Consider the following 20,773-nt stretch of genomic DNA (forward strand, 5'->3'; position numbering starts at 1 on the left):
ATACATGTAAAAAAAAAAAAAAAAGAGTCTGACTTTGGCTCAGTGATCTTGAGGCTCATGGGTTCAAGTCCCGCATCTCTGCCCCTACCCCTCTCGAGCACACACACGCACACGCACTCTCTCTCTTTCTCTCTCAAAATAAATAAATAACCAGGCAAAGAGCTCACTAATTTCGTATGTACAAATATTTCATTGTTATTAGAACTCTAAGAGACAGATACTATGGTAGTCTTGTCCATGAGCTAACTGAGGCCCGGAGAGATGTATTTATACCTTTGTGGCCTACACAGGCCCCACACTATGCCCCAGCCAGCATTTGAATCTATATTTATCACCAATGGTTTTACCTCTACAACTCTACAGTAACATTTGCCTGAATAATGACATTTTCCTTTTAAGAAAGGGTAGAAGCTATATAAACAACTTTCTCTTTACATTAAGTGATAATAAGGTTTTCGTCTAAATTGAGTGACAATGAAGTTTGAGTCTTTCCAGGTAGAGAATTGGATGTGATGCTCTGTTTGACTATCAGCAGAGACAATAATTTTCTACTAATTTGTATGTGAGCCATCAGAGTACTATCTTCTTGCGATCAGAAGGTTTTTTTTTCTTATAAAGTTAGAATTTCCAAGACTGAATGGGCTCAAAATATGAGGTCCCTCTGTGATGCTGGTTGTCTAGCACGATATGCACATGAGGGCAATGTCTCTGAATGAGGTTTGTTTTACGTGGTCTTTGACATTTTAAGGAGGACTGGCAGGACTGTCATTTGCTATTACACTTATAAATGCAACCGGAGGAGACCGAACAATGGGGCACCCAAAAAATAAATACAAGTTTTAGAAGTGCTATCTGAGCATCTCACTAAGATCAAAGAGTTGAGTGGTAGTTTTGCTGGGCTTGTGTTTTATGAGATCAGAGTGTTTCTGCCTTATTGATCATTCATCTGGACCTGCTAATGAGCCAATATAGGTCAGATGTCTCTAAGACCAGAAAGAAAAAAAAAAAAGCAGTTCCTGATTACGTGGCACCAAGCCATTGATCCCATCCATTCTATCTGCTCAGTTGCCTGGCTGCCGCGAACTTTCCAGTTGTGCATATTATTTTGCTAATTGGTCCTTTAATTAGTTTTATCTGCATGGGTAATTATTCTCTTAGATGATGGTGATGGTGGCACCTGTTCTTTGACCACTGCTTCTGTCGACAGTAAAATCTGCTGTGTAGATGTTTTTAGTCAGGCATTATAGAAGTCTCCTAATTCTATGCCATGGCTTCTTTTGATAATTTCTCCTAATTCTATGTCATGGTCTAAAAAGCTTTCTATCAGGGCACGTGGGTGGCTCAGTTGCCTAAGTGTTCGACTTGTGATTTCAATTCAGGTCATGATCCCAGTTCACGGGTTCAAGCGCTGCGTCAGTCTCTGCATTGAGAGTGCAGAGCCTGCTTGGGATACTCTGTCTCCCTCTCCCTCTCTGCCCTTTCTGTCTCTTTCTCTCTTTCTCTCAAAAATAAATACATTTTAAAATGAATAAAATAAGAAATAGAAAGCTTTCTGTCATATCAGAAATGGCTAATTTGAAAATCTCTTTTCTACAAATGTGCATTACAGAGTTCAGCTGACTACATTTGAATAACTCACTTGGATGGCCTTCATAAGAAAGTTCACTGGGGCCCATTGTTTGGGATATTATTGACTTAACATTCATTAAGAGACTCATAAAAACTTACTTCCTGCATGTTCGGGGCATAGTGTTTAAGCTGTAAATATGGCAATATGGGTGTAAATATTGGCTTAAAACTTGTCTTTGAGTCATTTATTTCCTTTATCTTATTGTCTTTACATCACTATTCTCCCTTGTTTAGCCTGGCCCTTCCCCAGTCTTCAAATGTGTTCTCTGAACTCCCGGTGGCAGTCTTGTTGGGATTCTTCCCGAAAGAGTCAGGGGGCACCAAACTGGGATCATTTTTGTTCTCACTCTGTTCCAGACACTCCGTAGCGGCTGAACACGAAGACGGCACTCCACTGGGATGACCTTTGATTCTTGGCAGAGGATCGCGATTTCACTGAGGGAATTCACTCCGGTTGATGAGTCTCCAGTGTTTGTCGAGATCTCTGTGGAAACAAACATTCAGAGGGTCTTTGTGGAAGAGTCCAGAAATAATTGAGTAAGCCAGGAGACCCTTATTCCACCCCCTGCAAAAAAAACGTCAGGTTACACTTTCTTTTAAGGGCTCCTTAATTGATGGCCTTGTACAACTAATTACCATTTCCCAGCACTTTCCCTTTTGCCGAGAAAAATACAAAAGGAAAGTCAACCGAATCAAGACATAAATTCATTTTTACAGCTGAATAAGCTTTGTCTTTGGTTGTTTTAAAAATGAAATAAATGGGAAAATATTTGTTAGAGAATAATAAACACGCCCAGGTATTTGCTGCTCTTCTCGGGCCAGGCTGGGATTGAAGTGGCTCGGTAAGACCACCTGTGTTTCTTGGTGCAAACCCAGCAGAGCTTCAGAATTTGTATAGTTGGTCTCAGTCCAGCGACCTGGCTACATTCTTGGATCTCTTACTCAACATGAGGCATCAAGATCACTGGAAACTTTAACAAAAACATCAACAACTGGAAGAGCCAGTTAGCCTATGGTCTGACCCCCAGCCTGCACACCCTTACATCAATCTACTTCTAATCTTCTGGGAAATTAGTTCAGTGTTCAAGGCAGGAGAAGGGGCAAACTGAGGGTCCAGATGCTCAGTCTCCCTTAGGAGATGAAGAATCTACAATCACCCCAAAGCGTACATTTAGAGGGTTGCGTTTCAGTCTGCTTTCCACTTGGCCAAATAGATGCCTTCATAATAACTCTAAAAGCATCGAAGAAAAAGCAGCACACTCTGTAGGATTCCACAATGGAATCCAATAAAAGAAACATAACTCAAAATCGTTTCAGAAGCAATTAATAAGTTGCTACTCAGAAGCGGCTCCTCAAGGAAATTTGCTCTTCAGCCCAATAATCTAAAACACATCCTGAAAACAGTAGCTGAGGAGGAAGGAAGACGAGAACGAATCTTATTTTCTACTTGTCATTTTGGTACACTTCACAATATTTGGACACTTTCTGAATCAGCTATTGTAGATGTTTTTATCCAAGTTCCCAAAGGTCTTAGTTTAACTACCTTTACCTAAAGATGGCAAAATGGCCACGTGACCTTTAACAGTAGCACTGTTGAGCCAGCCAGCTTTGGTCTTAGCACCGTCTTCCAGAACCCAGTTATGTGACTGTGGGCAGGTAAATTGAACCCTTTTAGCTCAAAGTTTTCACATAAAAATGAAAAGATAGGATAAGATTCTGGTTTCCCACAGTGTGTCTCATGAAGAAACATGAGATTTACATGGAGGAAGATTTTTACTTTTATTTAGAAATACTGTATTTTGGGGCACCTGGGTGGCTCAGTCGGTTAAGCGTCTGACTTCGGCTCAGGTCATTATCTCACGGTTCGCGGGTTCGAGCCCCACGTCGGGCTCTGTGCTGACAGCTCGGAGCCCAGAGCCCGCTTCGGATTCTGTGTCTCCCTCTCTCCTGCTCCTCCCCCACTCACGCTCTGTGTCTCTCTCTCAAGAATAAACACTAAACAAAAATTTTTTTAAAAAGAAATACTATATTTTAAAAATCAAATGGAGTTTTACAACAAGATTTCTCATATCTTTTAATATACTAATTACTATCATAAGTGGAGGGGCTGTGCCATGTAATAATATGTAAGCTTATTTGACCATGGGACTCTTGTTCATAGACTATCATGGGACTAGTGTAATCTAAGGTTGCTTCCAGCTCTAAAATTCCATTTTTCCATCTGAAGTAGCTAATTGCAAATTGGCATGTATGCAAAGGTCATCGTCACAGAAATTATTAATCATCACTGAATGATGTACTTCACAGGTGGATGTGTGGGAACACAGAACAGAGCAGACATATTTAAAATCCTACCTCAGCAGGAGGGTTTTCCTGTTCTCCACCTATTCTCCTCACCCTTGGGGGGGTGCTGATCTTCTGTGCATACATGCCATGGTCAGAAAGAGAAGGTCCCAGATTCATCATAGTGTGAACTGGTATTACTCATTACTGCTATTAGTCATTGTACCCTGTTATTCCCCTGGCCTTTCCTATGTACAATATAAAGTCTAAGTAATCGACAAGGTCTGTTTCTCTATTTAGCCTTGTATCCACCGCACATACTTCATGTCTTTTCCAGAAAAATAAGAGGAATTGTATTTTAAAATATTTTAAAGCAATAACCTCAGTTATAGCCTTATACTTTAACTGGAATACTTTTCTCAATTTAATATTCATGTATGACTGACCTGTGCTCAATATGGAATTTCATAAGTTCCTTTCTCGTTATTGTGATTAAAACTTAGCATCAAAGGTTAGGAAAGGAAAAATTATAGTAAATGTGAAGTGACTGAATTGTCTTTGTAGCTTCTTTCTAGTTTTTAAAAATATTTATTGATTGATTGATTGATTTTGAGAGAGAGAGAGAGAGAGAGCACGTGAGAGGGCACACGAGAGAGCACATGAGCCAGGGAGGAGCAGAGAGGAAGAGAGAATCCCAAGGGGGCTCCATCTCACAAACCTTGAGATCATGACCTGAGCCGAGATTAAGACTCAGAGGCTTAACCAACTGAGCGATCCAGGCGCCCCTGTCTTTGCAGTGTCTTTCTAGTGCATTTTCGAATCTCAGTTGTCTCTTTTTCCCAAATTTTAAAAGGTATAAAGATGATCTGTGGTTACTTTATGTATATGATAAAGGATATAAAGTTAATTAAAATTTTAAGTGAATTAATATTTTAATTATAAATTTAAACATAGAATTGTGAAGAAAAATAAATTATAATACTTTTCCTTGTCAACATTCATCTCTTTCAGTAAACTGTAATGATTAAATCCATATGCGGTCATGCCAAAACTTGCTTAACACTTGGTATCTGTAAAAATACTCTTCCTAAATCTCCTATTGCATAGAGTATAATTGACTGACGGTTTCAGCTGCTGCTCTCTGAATCACCACTGAATCTGAGCAAAGGTCACATTTCCCATGAGCATTCCTGAGAGACACAGGACTTCTTTGATAGGCAATTTGGCTTAAGAACTCTCAACCTCGCCAAAACTGTTCAACTGCACTGTCTAAAGCTCTTTCGCTCAAACTTCCTTCCTTCCCCCTCTCTCTCACAAGGGTGAGACCTGCATTGCGGTGTGATGGTTCTCCCTCTGCATTTTCCCCTCACTGCCATTTACCCTAATAAACGTCTTGTATTGCTAATTTTATCCTGGCTTCTGTTTTTGGAGGGCCTGAGCTAACATGGACCAATTCCTTATTTGGGGGCAGTTGGGTTATTTCAAGCCTTTGTGTTTATTTATTTTTAATAAATAGCATTGTAGCGAAACTTGTGTTAAGATTTGACCTATGGCTATTATAAACTAATTCCTTAGTATATGATCTTAGAAGTGTAACTGCTGGCAGCACAGAAAGTATATTTTATCACACTTTTGGTACAAATTAAAAAATGCCTCTAGAAGTTGCTCCGGTTTACATAACCAAAGGAAATTCCTTTTCTCTTTCGGGTTGTTTGTACTTTTTCTTAGTGACTCATAAGAGAATTTTACATATTAAGGGGAGTAAACTTTGTGAAATAATTTTAAATGTTAGCAATCATTGACATAAATAATCAATCCAAAGTCAAATAACTGTACTAACATACAGTTCCTCCCGCTGTAATAAAACGTAAACCTCCCCCACACTCATAGGTACACATACAAACACAATATCTAAAATCTCTAAAAAAAATACTGTACATAAAATTATTAAACTGAACAAAGAAAAATAGAAAAATTTGTCTTCTGGAAGAATTCCTATGGTGCCAATAACATTCAGGAGCAGCTCAGTCTCATATGGCCGGTAAATCATCTTGGGGAGCAGCTAACAGAATCTGGCCAGAGATAGCAGAGGAATTTTGTGTGGGCATGTGCATTAGTTTACTTTCCAAAATAATCCCATCTGGATGCATGAGAAATGTTCTATCTGTTTCAGCTCATTAGGAGACAAGAGTCAAGCAAACACACTCATTGATTTAACATGCTGGAGCTGTGAGAAATGAGTCATTTGCTGCAATTTACTTCACCAACTTTGGAGATAGAAGATGACCCACACACATATTCTGAGTTGCCTGTTAGTTTATAGCTTAGAAAACCATCACGTTTTATAAAGTGTCTCTAAATCGGGCACCCAAAACAATTAGAAACTTGGGGAGTGGGACAGAATGAGTGGTTGCAAGCTTAACTCTAACATATTTTAATTGATTCTTGAACCATTGGGCTCAGAGAGACAGCATCACTAATTTAAAGTATAATAACCCTAGATAAAGATATCTTATGGGGCGCCTGGGTGGCTCAGTCGGTTAAGCGGCCAACTTCGGCTCAGGTCGTGATCTCACGTTCCGTGAGTTCGAGCCCGCGTCGGGCTCTGTGCTGACAGCTCAGAGCCTGGAGCCTGTTTCAGATTCTGTGTCTCCCTCTCTCTGACCCTCCCCCGTTCATGCTCTGTCTCTCTCTGTCTCAAAAATAAATAAATGTTAAAAAAAAATTAAAAAAAAGATATCTTATAAAACCTTTAGTTTTCTACACTCTAAGTCTCAACTCAAAAATGGGCTTCAAAAATGTACTTTAGTAGTTTAGAAGTTATACCATTTCCCCATGTAAACAACGTTTCTTTCCCTGTTCATTTCTACAGGCAACTACTCACCAACTATTATATTCCCGAGTGAATAACAAAAATCTAAGTTTGTAATAAACTCTATAGGAACTGTGAAGAATTGCAAAGAAGGCATGACTCTCCACCCTTAGGGCCTTCCTGGTTGGTAGAAAACAGAAATGAAAATGTCTAAAAACCATTTAGGTCCACTTAAAAGCACCAAAGTATCAACTTACTGTAAAGGGGCACTAATAGAGAGAGGGAGCTTAACATTTGCATTACTGACTTGAGCAAAACAAAGGAAATGAAACCATGAGCCTATTAGAAGGACCAAAGAAAGATGCAGCCCTTTAGAGTATTACATATTCATTTTCCTGGAAAATGCCTGCTATTTTAACTTTCAATGTATCTCTTGAAGCAATAATCTATGATTGATTATTAGTGTGTTAATATCTTTACAACAAATCTTTCCATTTTGACTCTGACTTCTAGACTATTAACAATAGGGAGGTATGTGGTTGTGTGTGTGTGTGTGTGTGTGTGTGTGTTTATTTTAATTGTGTGGTGTATACTGCTGTTAGAATTCTTTTCATTGTTGGTATAATGACACTAATAACTTTATTTTCAATCAATTGTATGAAATAAATCTGTAAGTAAAACCACCCAAAGTACTGTGAAGAATGTAAAAGTTTATATTTCTATCAAATGAATTAAACCACTTATACTGAGTTGTTTTTTTTTTTTTTAGGACCAAGTGGTTTAAAATAATATTTTCTCTGTCTAGATTATGATGGTGGAAAAGTATCTGTTTTTATCAAGACCAAAGAAGTTGGTAAACTGAGGACAAACGCAGGGTCCCAGCTGTTTGCCGACTTAAATTGCCCAAGTTTGGATTGAATGAATTATTGCTCATTTTTTGTCCTATGCCATTAAATCAATAGTTTCAGGGTGCAAAGTTAAAGACTGTCATATCTATTTCAAAAATGAATGCATTTTAGAGGAAAAAAGAGTTCCTGCATGTTGCAGCAGAATAATGGCCACTCAAAGATGTCCATGTGCTGATCCCCCAAACCTGTGATTATTTTACATCACGTGATAAGAAGGAATCAAACTTGTAGATGAAGTTAAATTTGCTAATCAGCTGAACTTAAAAGAATATCATCCTGGATTACCTGGGTGGGCCTAGAGTAATCGCACTAGGGGAAAATGGGAAAAAGGGAAACAAAAGAGTCAGATCCAGGGAGATGACATCATGAGAAAGACTCCACTGGTCTTTGCTGGCTTTGAAAATGGAAGGAGCCATAAGCCGAAGAGTGAAAGTAGCTTCTGGAAGCTAAGAAAGGCGAAAAATGGATCCTCCCATAGGACTTTCAGAAAGGAGCACAGTCATGTCCATACCTTGATTTTAGCCCAGTGAAAGCCAATTCAAACATCTGACTTTCAGAACTGTAAGATAGTAAATTTGTGTTATTTTAAGCCACTTAAGTTTGTGATAACTTGTTACAGCAGCAATAGGAAGATGAAACACTGTGTCGTGAATCCGTCATATGGGATTTTCAAAAGTAAAGGAGTGTGTGTGTGTGTTTTCAGTGTTATTAAATCTGAGTTTTTAATCATGATAATAGACTAAACTCTAAATTCCAATAAGGTTCTCATGGATGGTTCTCATTATGAGAGTATAATCTAGTGATAATATAAAATTGCTTGGAAAATCTTGAATCATAAGAAGTAACTCACTTCTATTAACTTTGAGGAGAGTTACATGACTAGAGACTCATCTCTGGGGAAAATAACATCTGATTCCTCTAGACTGAGTGTTTTAGGCAGGAAACGAACGGAGGATGTCCTCCTTGCAAAGAACAAGGCCTAGTGTCCAAGAAGGAATGGATTCAGTGCAAAAGTGATAGAAGGGAGTCCTCAGGGTTATAGTGAAAAGAGATCCCAAGATGACAGTAGAGCACCAGCCTGTACTAGCGAGATTGGTCATCTCCAGGAGAGACATCTTCCAAAAGTGAAACTGATAGAATAACTAGTGCACTAACGCACGAGTTTGGGCTTGAATTAATGACAATTACTAATTCCATGAAAAAACAAAGAGTAGTGCAGAAAAGGAGCAGCAATGACCTTATGCTATAGAATTAAGCTGCCAGTAATTCTTTCACAATCACAATAACGCAATCCTGAAGATTGAAGTAGCCAACATTACAATGTAACTACATTAGGAAAATGGGGCACAGGAAGGTTGTTTGTGTGGAGGTAGATGGGGTGTGAAACAGACCCAGATCCTTATTTTCCAAAGTGAGAAGTCAATAAATAAAGCCTAAGTCAATAAGAAATGTCGATAAGTTCAAAATCCAGAAGTAACCATTTGGAGGTAAATACCAAAAGAACCAGTTATAGATAGGAGTTGAGAAGTGGTTTCCACTGGAGAAAAGGAGAAGGGTAGAAGGCCATTGGGTTGCCATACATCTCAACAAGCCTCATACAGCTACACCATACTTTAGACTATATCATTGTGTTCAATAAACAACCTAATATAATCAAAACTTTACATTAAAAAAAAAGACCAATGAACAGTGTTTTAATAAGCACCCACACCTCCCACCTCTGCTTAGCCCACAGCCTTGATCTCTCCAAGGGTTTTTGTTGTTGTTGTTGATGATGATAGTAGTGATAATGATGTAAATTAGCCCTTGGGCCTATTTCTCAAGCTTCCCCAGTGAATTCACCATGGGATGATGAGGTCTGAAGTTTTGCATTTTGTAAGGAGGAACATGAAACACACTTTATCCTCTTACCCTCTCTGAGACTGACATCCACTGAAACATATACTCAAAAGTCAGGAATCCAAATACCTTTTTGTTGTAAGCCTGGACTGGAAAATAAGATTGGGTTTTTAGTTGGAAAGAGACTTCCCTCAAATTTCCCAGAAATCTAGACCTGGAAACCTTTGTGGGAAGAACTGTGAAGAGGCATGTCTGAGACTGCAGAATGAGTGCCCCCAACAGGACCCAGGGTCAGGTAGGCCTCTGACCTGTCTTTTGGTAGTAAGTGTTAAGCCCTGAGACAGGTGTGCCTTGATGGGAGGGACAGACGTAGGACAGGTAGGTGTCCACCTTCTAGAGAGACTAGACAGAAACGGGGGGGAGCCTAGCACCCCTGAGCTACACATGCAATCTCTCCTTGCCCTAACCTCAGGATGTTGCTCTCGAGACTTTGAGAGGGAAAGGGTGAAAGAAAAAGTAGAAGTCTTCTCTCCAGTAGTTTAAAGAAGTTGTTAGTTTTTCCTTATAAGGTTTGACTAAAAGGAAGAGGAGGGATTGGTCTCTTCTATATGGAGAACTGGAAGATGTCATGTAGCTGCCAGCAGTCAGTCAACAGATATTTATTGCCTTAATGCCCTATACCAGGCATTGGACTCCAAACTTACTGCAGTTCCTTTGCAAACCCTGACTCAGTTAAACTTGCAAGACTCCCTGATTCCTAGCACCCTAACTACTTGAATTTTATTCCCCTCTCTACCTATCTCTGTTTCTCATCTTCGTTCTGGGGATGTTTCTCTGTTCCTCTCCCATTTTCAAGTCTGGGGGCACTATCTGTTTGACATACTTCTAAAACAACCCAAAGCTAAAACACAGCCAAGCACTAAAAATATAAGCTAGCAACAAGGAAACACACAGGTACGTTTTATGTTATGTTGCAGCTTCATAATATTTTATCTATTTTGCAGGCAGCAATAAACAGATAAAATTTTCTCTACTATTCCAGAAATATCATTCATGTCTTTTTGAACCTTTACAGTAGAAGAAATCTCCTTCTTACGAAGTCATTTCCTTCCTATAAATCAGGAACAAAATTATTTCATAAAATAAAGTTTTTATTTCCCTATCATTACAATAGCCCATAAATCTGGAAGAAAGGACAAGGAAACACTGTCTGCATCAAAGTGAGCTCTCCGAGGATGCAGGGGTGGCCTTCCCTGTAGCCTAGTCAGCCAGCACAAATATACCAACTCTGGAAAATAGACAGGAGCCCTGGGAGTCTCCTGATGAGACTCAGAGTCTAGTTAGGCATGAAATGAGATTCCAGAAGTAAAATATATAGAAAGCAAGAAGCAGCAGCAGAAATGAAAAAAAGCTAAAAGACACTTTGCTCTGAATTCTTCCCTAAGGCACAGGAGTGCAAAACTAAAGTAGGCCAGTGCATTTGCCACAGAGTAAGGAAAATAGCCCCAAATGCCTACACCTCTTGAGTGTCCATCATATGGACACTAGACAGACATTGTCTTGAATCTTCACAAGAAACCTGCTAGGGAGGCATTTCCATCCACTTTCACAAATGAAGGACAAGATTCAAGTTGGTCAAACAACTTGTCCAAGGCCACCTGGATGTTATGCACCATAGCCAGAATCTAAACATTGACCCGTCATATTCCAAAGCCATCCCTCCCTCTGCCATTCCAAACCTTCTGTCAGCATCCCAAAATGTTTGTCAAAACTAATGAATACACGCAAGAAATCAGCTCAGGAAAAAAGGATTCAAGAATATGGAATTGCACCATTAGAAGGAAGAAATAAATATATATGTAAGACTTGAGTAAGAACTTTTGCCTTTTTTTTTTTTTTTTTTAAGAATGTACATCTGGACTTGAGATTTAGTTGATGGATAAGAAAGAAAGAAGCCAATGAGTAAAGAAAAGCTGCTATACAGCAACAACTATTCTTTTAAAAAATAATGTCCCTAGGGCAATAATGGAAACCATTGTAGGGACATTGAAAACCAGCTGAAAATAATATTAATGGGAATTCTGAAAAAAGGGAGAACAATTCTGGCAACAAAAACATAGATTAATTGCTATGTCGATTCTATTTATTTCAACAATGTTGCACTATGGAATTCATGTAACTCCTAATTAACTCAAGCCTGTATAATGTAAGATTCTTATATTTATTGAACTTCATAAGGGAAGCAATAGAATATGTATTTCAGTATCTTAAGTGACATTAACAAATGATAATGATACTTATCTCTTGGGATATTAGATACTAATAACATTGTTTATTCATGTAAGTGCCAAATGCTTTTTACATCTTACAGTTCTACTTAAATTAATACTATCCATTAATTCTATCCTCTGACACTAAGTTCTACAGGTTAATTATATATCTTAGGTTGTTCCCTTGTTAGCAGTTTTACTTGTCTTTAATTGGGTCTTCTTCTGTTTGAAAGAGGCCTGATCACATTCATTAGATTCATAGCCTTCTTTAATTAGTTTAGCTGACTATTAAATCTACTGTATTATCAATTTCATGATCTCCCCTGTGCCTAATACCACCTTTGATGTTGCATTCCTTACGTAGAATTAAGATAGACTTTCACCAATAATGTGGTACAGGAAAAACGTGGAATCTCCATTCCCTTCCCAATACTCTGCCTTTCCTACTGTGTCCTCTCTTCCTCTTCTATCAGCCCTAACACCAGATCACCACAGTCCTCATCACCTCCAACAGCATCACCACTACTACCACCACCATGTCTTCCATAAATATATTTTCTGGCCTACTGATCTACACTTGTGATTTGTGAGGTTTGCACATCACTCCAAGTACATACTGACAAGATGAAGCAATCTTGTTAAACGTGGTTCCTGTCTTCCAGAAAGAGTTTAATCCTCTCTGGCCTCTTCCTCACTTGCTTTCTTCAAATTTTTTTCATTAAAACTGGCCAACTTACCATTTCCCTTCTGTAACCTGACCCCATCTCTTATAAATCTGTATAGAATTTTCTACTTAAGATATAGTACAAATGCCACATTATTCATGAAACCTTCTCTGTTCTCTGTAAGTTCTTTCTCTTCTGTACCTCCTTATCTGCACATCCTTCATGTTATCAGTCTGCCTTTTATTCTACGATTTTATGTCTTTCACATAGTAGAGCCTAATAAATGTTTGTTGATGGAAGGGATGAATGAGGGAATTTATAGCGTTGACCTCAGTTTAGCTTGCAAGAGTCACATGCCTTTCTCCTCCATTGGAAAGGGAGCAGAAGTGACACTATACATATTCATATCCCCCTGGCACCTTTTAGAGTAAATCTCATAAGATAGACACTGCATGTCTACTTATTCAAAATATAGATAGTATTCAAATGGAGAAAGTGAATGAGAGCTGTGAAAATGGAAAAGTGTGAGAATATTTTTATAGCAGTAATGTGAAATCATACGCAAATGCCTTCTAAAACATAACTGACCAATTGCTCTGATGTCCCCACCCCAACTTGGTATTCTGAGCTCAAGTGAGTAAAAATGAAGTGTCCCCATAGATATGAAAGGGAGATTAATGAGCCTTGGTTCTGAAAATATGAAGTGGTCATATCTCTTTACTCCCCATTCAGTAACACTATAAACTGGGATGAGAGATGTGTCAAGAGAACAGCTTTCTACACCCTTGTTTTCTCCTGTTCTCTCTGCCTTCCCAGGATCTAGAGACCTGCAAGGGGTAACGAGTAGTTGTCTGCTCTGATAGGCACACACTGGTCAGTTCTTAATGGTCCCAGTGCCTTTAAATGACCTCTACAAGTACAGAGTGGGAAGAAGTAAGTGCACAGTGTCGTGGAAAAAACTTCATCTGAAGAATCAAACTGATCTCACTTTGAATCCTGGATGTAGCACTAAAAGTCACTCCACTTCTTGGAGTCTCAACATCCCCATCTGAAAAAAAAAAATGGGGCTAACACCTTCTACTCCATAAGATCATTAGAAGAATTTGGGGACAGGTGATAGATGGATAGACATATAGGCATTCTCTAGAACAACACCTAGAACAACAACCCAGAAAAAAAGACACAGTGTTTTCAACTTTGTCAAAAACCTTGACTTAACTGGAATGGATCCCGTATTTAGAACCTAAATTAGTTTGAGATCTTAGACTAGACAAATACTGAGGCTAGTATAGATATATCAAAGGTCTGAGGTTGCCCAGACATTGTGTTAACATTAAGTACATCAGAGATCAGGGCAGTAAATATTTATAGCAAACATGAACGATGGAAGGCTCAATTGTGTCTTAGAAGTGATGAGTGACTCATGTGTGCTGCATGTTCAGACAAAGTGGAGTTGAGGAAGAAGTTGCTTTTTTTCCAGTCACTAAACAAAACTTTGGGAAAGAAGTGAAAATAGGGGAAAGAAGGGCCTGGTTCAGCTAAGAACAGGTGGTATTTCCAGGAATAAAGAGTAAAAGAGAATAAGGAATTAAGTCATCTAAAGAGAATTCACAGGGACTATAAAATAGAAGAATAAGAAATACCTGGCTTTCTTTTCCTGGTTGTGTGCTTGTACAGCCTTTCTGAGACTCATTCTATCATTAACCATTGATTCACTTATTCATGTATTCATCTATTCAGTAGCTAACAGGTATTTCGTTGTAACTATATGCTATGCAGTAAGTGTTGAGAACATAAGAGAGAACACTGTGCAACCTTACTATGTGGTGAGGTAAACAATCTGTGGCATGTTTAAGTATAAAAGGGGGGATATGTGCTATAAAGAAATCCTCAGTCTGCAACTCTATTGAATTAGGGATTTGAGTAAATATGTATTTCTTCCATCTTCAAAACTATGGTTGTGAGTGCTAAAACTCACTTTGCCAATTTGCACTTTGCAGTTTGGCAAGGGTCATCAAACACAGAACGTCGCCCATTTCCAATATACAGCATGTCTGACATCCCTGATGGGCTGGCTATTACCTTTGCATGCACTTGCATGTACACTTGTCCCCACAAGTCTGCAGACCTAATCATACACACACACACACACACACACACACACACACACCTAGGAGTGGCACGAAGTACTCAGGGAAATGTGGACATTAGAAAAATACCTTAAGAAATTATCTTGGGATTGATATCACACATTAAGGTCAATATGCAAATAATTGCATCAAGTATTTTCACTTTTTAATGAGATAACAATACTAAGATATTATCCTTTAGGGACCTTTTTTTTTTTTTTATCTTTTTCTGTCCAGTGGTTGATTCTCCTTTAAGTCTATGAACTAAAGGAACTTTTGTATGTTTTAAGTATGAAAACAATGAGCTATTATTTTTTTCTAAAAAAAAAAACTCAAGTAACTCAAAACTGTTCAAATGTTAAAACTACAAGCATTTCTTCCTTCTCGTGTTTTGAGTCACACATCTCAGATGTATTAGTCACATTCCTTAAGGCTGAACCTTATTTTATTAAATTCTGAAAACTTCTCCTTATATAAAGATATCTGCAGTTCTGCAAGAGCATTAGAACAAGATCAGTCTGTTCTCAACGTGACAAATTATACGGTTTCTATGTGAACATTGCCCTTCTTCATTCAGAGTCAGATAGCATGAGAGATGGAATGACTCACAGTTTCCCGACACTGGTGGAACTAGTTTACTTCTACAGCCCCTTAAATACCATCAGAGATGAACTTGATTCTTCCCAAGTGCAAGCAACTTTTAGAAGATCACATTCTAGATAAGTGATATATCATTAATAACATATGACTGCAGTGTGAGTTTAGCAATAGAATTATATCCGTCAGAATAAGAAAGGGAGCTGAGGAAGCCATTTTGCTAATCCTCATGTTGTCCCAGACAAGTCAACATTTAAACTTTCTTACACAAATGTTTACACATCAAATCAGCCTGGTAATGTTAATTTTGGTAAGGAATATCAACATCTTTTTATTACAAACAAACATGTAGAGACCTATTTCAAATCAGAAAGCAAGTCATAGATAGATACATCAATAGTATGCCAATGCTCAGACCTCCTGGGAAGCCCAGGAGGCTGCATTTCTGTACTTGGTTGGAATAACGCCGGTTTCCTCAGCAGCCTCAAACTCTAAAACTGTTCTATATGTTCTTCTTTTTTAAAAAGATCCTGGGTGCCAGAGCCATAATCCAACATATCTCAATATTTGCAGAGATAGGTAAAATCTAGAATGAACACACAAAGTGGTAGACAGAAAATAGACTTTAAAGTCCCACAGAATTACATTAGGGCCCTGCCATGTAAATTACTTAATTTTTCTCCACCCAAATTTCTTCATCTGTTAAAAAAAAAAAAAAAAGGATAATGAGATCTATTTCGTGGGGATTTGTGAAGATTAGACAAGATAATATATTTAAAGTGTTACTCCACAGACATTAGTTACCATCTTTTTCCCTTCTTAAAAACTAATGAAGTTATTCTCCACAAAGAAGATTGAATAAGGATATGTTTAGTAATAAAAAAAAAATCAAAAGAAAAAGTCATTTTGCAATGAAAATAGTCACCAAAGTACCAATGGAAACTCTAAATCAAAGACCTATTAGTATAGTTAGTGGTTACCAAGCTAAGGTTAGAATCGCCCTATAGCAAACACCCCCAACACTGCCTCTACCAGGCATACCCCACATTACAGATTCTGTTACAAGTTCCCCACCCTTGGTAATTGATGCTAAAGATGATAGGTTGTGGGGACAGGATGAGCTTTCTCCCCCAACCCATCTCCAGCCCATGCCATCCTCCCCAGCCTCCTAGGCTTGGGCAGAATGGAGGTAGAAGCCAGAGTAATAATAACAATAGCATCATCTCCTTCAAATCCTTTCTGAATAGAGGCAGTGTATAAATGTAGAAATAAACAAATTGCAAGCTGGGAGGCAACCACAGTGTATTATAAAAAGTGGAAAGAGTGTGGGCTTTGGAGTCAGCTAGATGTGCTTTCTCCTACTTCCTAGCTGTGTGCTCTTCGGTGAGTTTCCAAAGCCCCCCGAGCTTCATTTTCTTCATTGTCACATGGGACAATAATAGCTGCTAAAAAAGGTTATTCTGAGAATAAAAGGATACAGTATATGTAAAATGACTAGACCAGATTCCCAGAACTTGGACCATCATATAAATATTAGCATCCTTTGTATGTTCACAGATACACCGACCACAACATAGCATTTGCTCTACTGGAAGAAGAGGAGAGGGGTGATAGAAATGTAAAGGTTACAAACAGTGAAGTAATTAAGGTATTCATAATGGTAGTAATAAATTGAAAGGACAGGCAAGGAATTAACTCACCATTGAATACACAGTGATTCAGATTTAGAAAGTGAGGAAAATATGGTATTTTTCAATAATGCCATGAAAAAGGGGAAGTGAGAGTTAAAGAGTTAAGGAAAGGCAAATAACTTCGCCCTTTATCAGGCTGACTTGGGCTGTATAGTGAGCTCCATAGACAAAATACAGACAAGACTGGAAGATTCATGTATTCAGTTAGTCCTTAAATTACTAAGCAATTGCCAAGTTAAAAATTAAAAAGAACAATATTTATAGTGGTTTTTATTCTGATAATAAAAGTAAGGAAAAAAATCTCATTTTTGAAAATTAAAGTACAGAAAAGTATAAACAAGGAAATAAAAAACATCGAATTAATTTAAAGATATGTTATTTGTTCATTTGCTTGGTTATTCAATAAATAAGCCAAGCAGCGTTCTAAGTAACAGAGATCCAACAGTGAGCAAAAAAAAAAAAATGTCATTAACTCTCAGAGGGCTTACATTCTATGAGGGAGAAAGCATGCATAAGGAAAGTATAAGTAAGTCATTTGGTGGTGAGTGTTATTTTGAAAGGTTATCTAAGAGAGCAGAGAGAGGAAATACTGGGGCTTTAAGGCTGGGGGTCTTTTTATGAAAGAAAGAAAGAAGAAAGAGAGAAAGAAAGAAAGAAAGAAAGAAGAAATAAAGAAAGAAGAGAAAGAAAGAAAGAAATCCACGTGCACTGTCTCATTTGGATGTGTCTGGAGTCTTGGAAGCTCGACTACCCTACGTTCTCCCACAAACGGACCCTGAGAGCTTGTTTGAAGGTTCTGGCAGGGGATCTAAGGGGTCCTTTAACATGAGTGGTCACATGGAGAGGTGACATGCAGGCAAATCCCTAAAGATAGTGATGGCACCAGCTACATGAACCATTTCTGGTAGAGGGAAAGAGTAGGTGGAAAAGCCCACTGGAAAAGAACACAAAGGGCTAGAGTGGCTGGAACCAATGGTTTGAGGAGAGTGGTAGAGAATGAATTCAGAGAGAGAGCAGAAATGCCAGTCAGAATGGCCTCTATAGGCCAATAAGAGAGCTGGCTTTATTTTGGAGGCTTTGAACAGAGGAGTGACATGATTGGACGTGTTTTAAAGGTTCACCCTGGATGTTGTGCTGAGAAAGAGCACAGTGGGTTGAAGGGCTGGTGTGAGCACTCAGGTCCGGGGGCCGTCTGCAGTGACCTAGCCAGAGGGTGACAGAGGCCTCAGCCAGAGAAGCAGCTGGAGATGGACAGTGGTCAGATTTGAGACAGCTTGAAAGAAGAGGTAAACGGATTAGCTGCTGGATTGGGTGTGGGTATGAGAGAAAGAGAGAAGTTCAGGAAAGATTTGACCTGAACCACTAGAAGGATGTTATTTCCCTTTGTCGAGATGAAGAAGACTAAGGAGAGATTTAGGGACTGGAGGCTGGGAATAAAAAAATTAGGATGTAGACAGGTCAAGTTTGAGATGCCTATTGGCCATTCATGTGGAGATGTCTAAAGGTGTCACTAACACTCACATACAATACACATGTAATAACAAAGTGAGATCATACACTCTATTCAGTTGTATAATATTGTCGTATTTTTCCTAACCTTAAGTGCCCTATAAGAACTCTATTTAAATTTCACAACATCCCATTGGTAGATTTTACCATTCATCTCTTTTCACACATTAGTCTCACAATTATCATTATTATATATATTGCTTTAATAAAAATCTCTGACAGCCTCATTGACTAATTCCTTAAGGGACACATCCAATTATAGGGTCAAATAGTATGAGAACTTTTAAAACCCTTGATACATATTCCCAAAAGGTTATAACAATTTATAATCTCGCACTTAGGTACGAGAGTACCTGCCTGTTTAACAGTGCTTTTGCCTAAGCAGAAAATTATCATTTTCAATAATCTTTTTCAATTGTTGAGTACAAATGATCAATGTTTAATTTGCCTTTATCTGGGTGTTTGTGAACTTGGGTGTTTCTTCATAAGTTTAGATGCCTTTTGAATTTCTCCTTTTATAAATCATATATCCATATCCTTTAAACTGATCTCTTTTGGAGTTAACATTTAACATTGAAATACTGATGACTATAATACAGCAATAGATAACACAAGTTGTATGTGCTAGGTAGGACATTAAGCAATTGACATGTATTAACCTTCACAAACTTATTATTAATACTTAGCTTAGAGATGAAAAAATTTCAGACTAAAAAAAATGAAATGGACTGCTTTTTTTCTAGCTCTTTTTAAAAAAGCTTACTTATAAGAGACTCTTAAAAACTGAGAACAAACCAAGGGTTGATGGGGGGTGGGAGGGAGGGGAGGGTGGGTGATGGGTATTGAGGAGGGCACCTTTTGGGATGAGCACTGGGTGTTGTATGGAAACCAATTTGGCAATAAACTTCATATATTGAAAAAAAATAAAAAATAAATAAAATGGGGAAAAAAAACAAACAAACAAATAAATAAATAAATAAATAAGCTTACTTATTTATTTTTGAGAGAGAGAAAGAGGCAGAGAGAGGCAGAGAGAGGGAAACAGAATCCCAAGCAGGCTCTGCACTGCCATCGCAGAGCCTGATACAGGACCTGATCTGATCAACTGTGAAATCATGACCTGAGCCAAAACCAAGAGTCAAATGCTTACCTGAGCCACCCAGGTGCCCCAAGATGGCCTGCTTTAAGGCACACAACTAAGTGCTTGAACTGGGACTTGAACCCACTCTGATTCCAGAGCTCACCAAAGTAACCATATTTGGTAATTTGAGAAGAGAACAAGTTCAGAGACTATACAAAAGTTTGAAATGTAAGATCTGCATTTGCTCAGGTAAGAACTGACAAGGACAAATACACCCAGTGCAGAGATTTTATTTTAGCAGTTCAACCACTCTACTTAATTGAATATCTGTTTAAAGGCAAAGGTTCACAGAAGATGCTGGGGAAATGCACAGGAGGGCTTGATGAGCTCATTTCTAGAACACTTAAGCTTATCACCTCAAATATGGCTGCTCTATTTTCAGATGGAAAATTCTGCTAGTCTTGAATTTACCTGAATTATAGGTAAACATTATCACTATATTTTAAAAAGAAATGTTGGAGCACCTGGGTTGCTCAGTCAGCTGAGCGTCCGACTTTGGCTCAGGTCATGATCTTGAGGTTCGTGGGTTCAAGCCCCTCGTTGGACTCTGTGCTGACAGCTCTGAGCCTGGAGCCTACTTCTGATTCTGTGTCTCCCTCTCTCTCTATCCCTCCACAACTCGTGCTCTCTCTCTCTCTCTCTCTGTCTCAAAAATTAAAAAGAAAGGAAAAGAAAAAGAAAAAAAATAAAAAGAAATGTTGAAAAAAAATATGGGGTGTTTGAAAAGAAACTTTTGGCAGATGATTTATTTTCCTTATAGTAGATGCCCTCAAGAAATAAACAATACCTAGAATTAGATCTTTTTCCCTAATGTCATAAAACATTTTTAGAAAGGAAAGTGAGGTCCCCTCATTTTCCACAACCAGCCCCTGCCCCCTTGGTTTTACCTTCCTTGGCAGATTTTTATTTCCCCAAATTCATAGTGAGCTGTGATCTTGCCCAAGGCAGCTTCAGCTTCATTATGATAATGCTTGTATTTCAGGATCAAAGCTTCACTCTCAATAAGTAGGTGGTTGTGCCTATGGCAGAGAATCAGGGACAGCTCCTCAAGAAGGAAGAAGAGACGGAAGGATTAGGTGAGGATCTGTGCAGGTTATACAAGGTATTTGCCAAAGCCCTGTAAGATTCCATTTTCTCCATGTCATGCACAATGAGGGGCAGCAAAGATAAGTAGATCTTCAAGTCACTTCAAAATGAAGACGAACCAAAAAACTACAGTCTCTGCAAACTTCAACTGTTTATAAAATTAATGAATATCTTGTTAACAGATCCCTGTATTGGCCATCAAAACCTTTAGGTA

The 20,773-nt window shown here is 38.4% G+C and overlaps 1 long non-coding RNA gene across 1 annotated transcript; it reads right to left on the reverse strand.

Moving 5' to 3' along the window:
* Positions 1 to 1,799: 1,799 nt before the first annotated feature.
* On the reverse strand, positions 1,800 to 20,528 carry LOC147584703 (uncharacterized). The gene is made up of 2 exons (XR_015252622.1): positions 20,361 to 20,528; positions 1,800 to 2,113 (listed from the first exon to the last, which is right to left on the reverse strand). It is a non-coding gene; the product is annotated as an uncharacterized LOC147584703 (long non-coding RNA).
* Between the last annotated feature and the right edge of the window lie 245 nt (positions 20,529 to 20,773).

Source organism: Puma concolor, chromosome A1, assembly GCF_028749965.1.
Source record: "Puma concolor isolate L17-30 chromosome A1, mPumCon1.1.hap2, whole genome shotgun sequence".
Classification (NCBI taxonomy): Eukaryota; Metazoa; Chordata; class Mammalia; order Carnivora; family Felidae; genus Puma; species Puma concolor.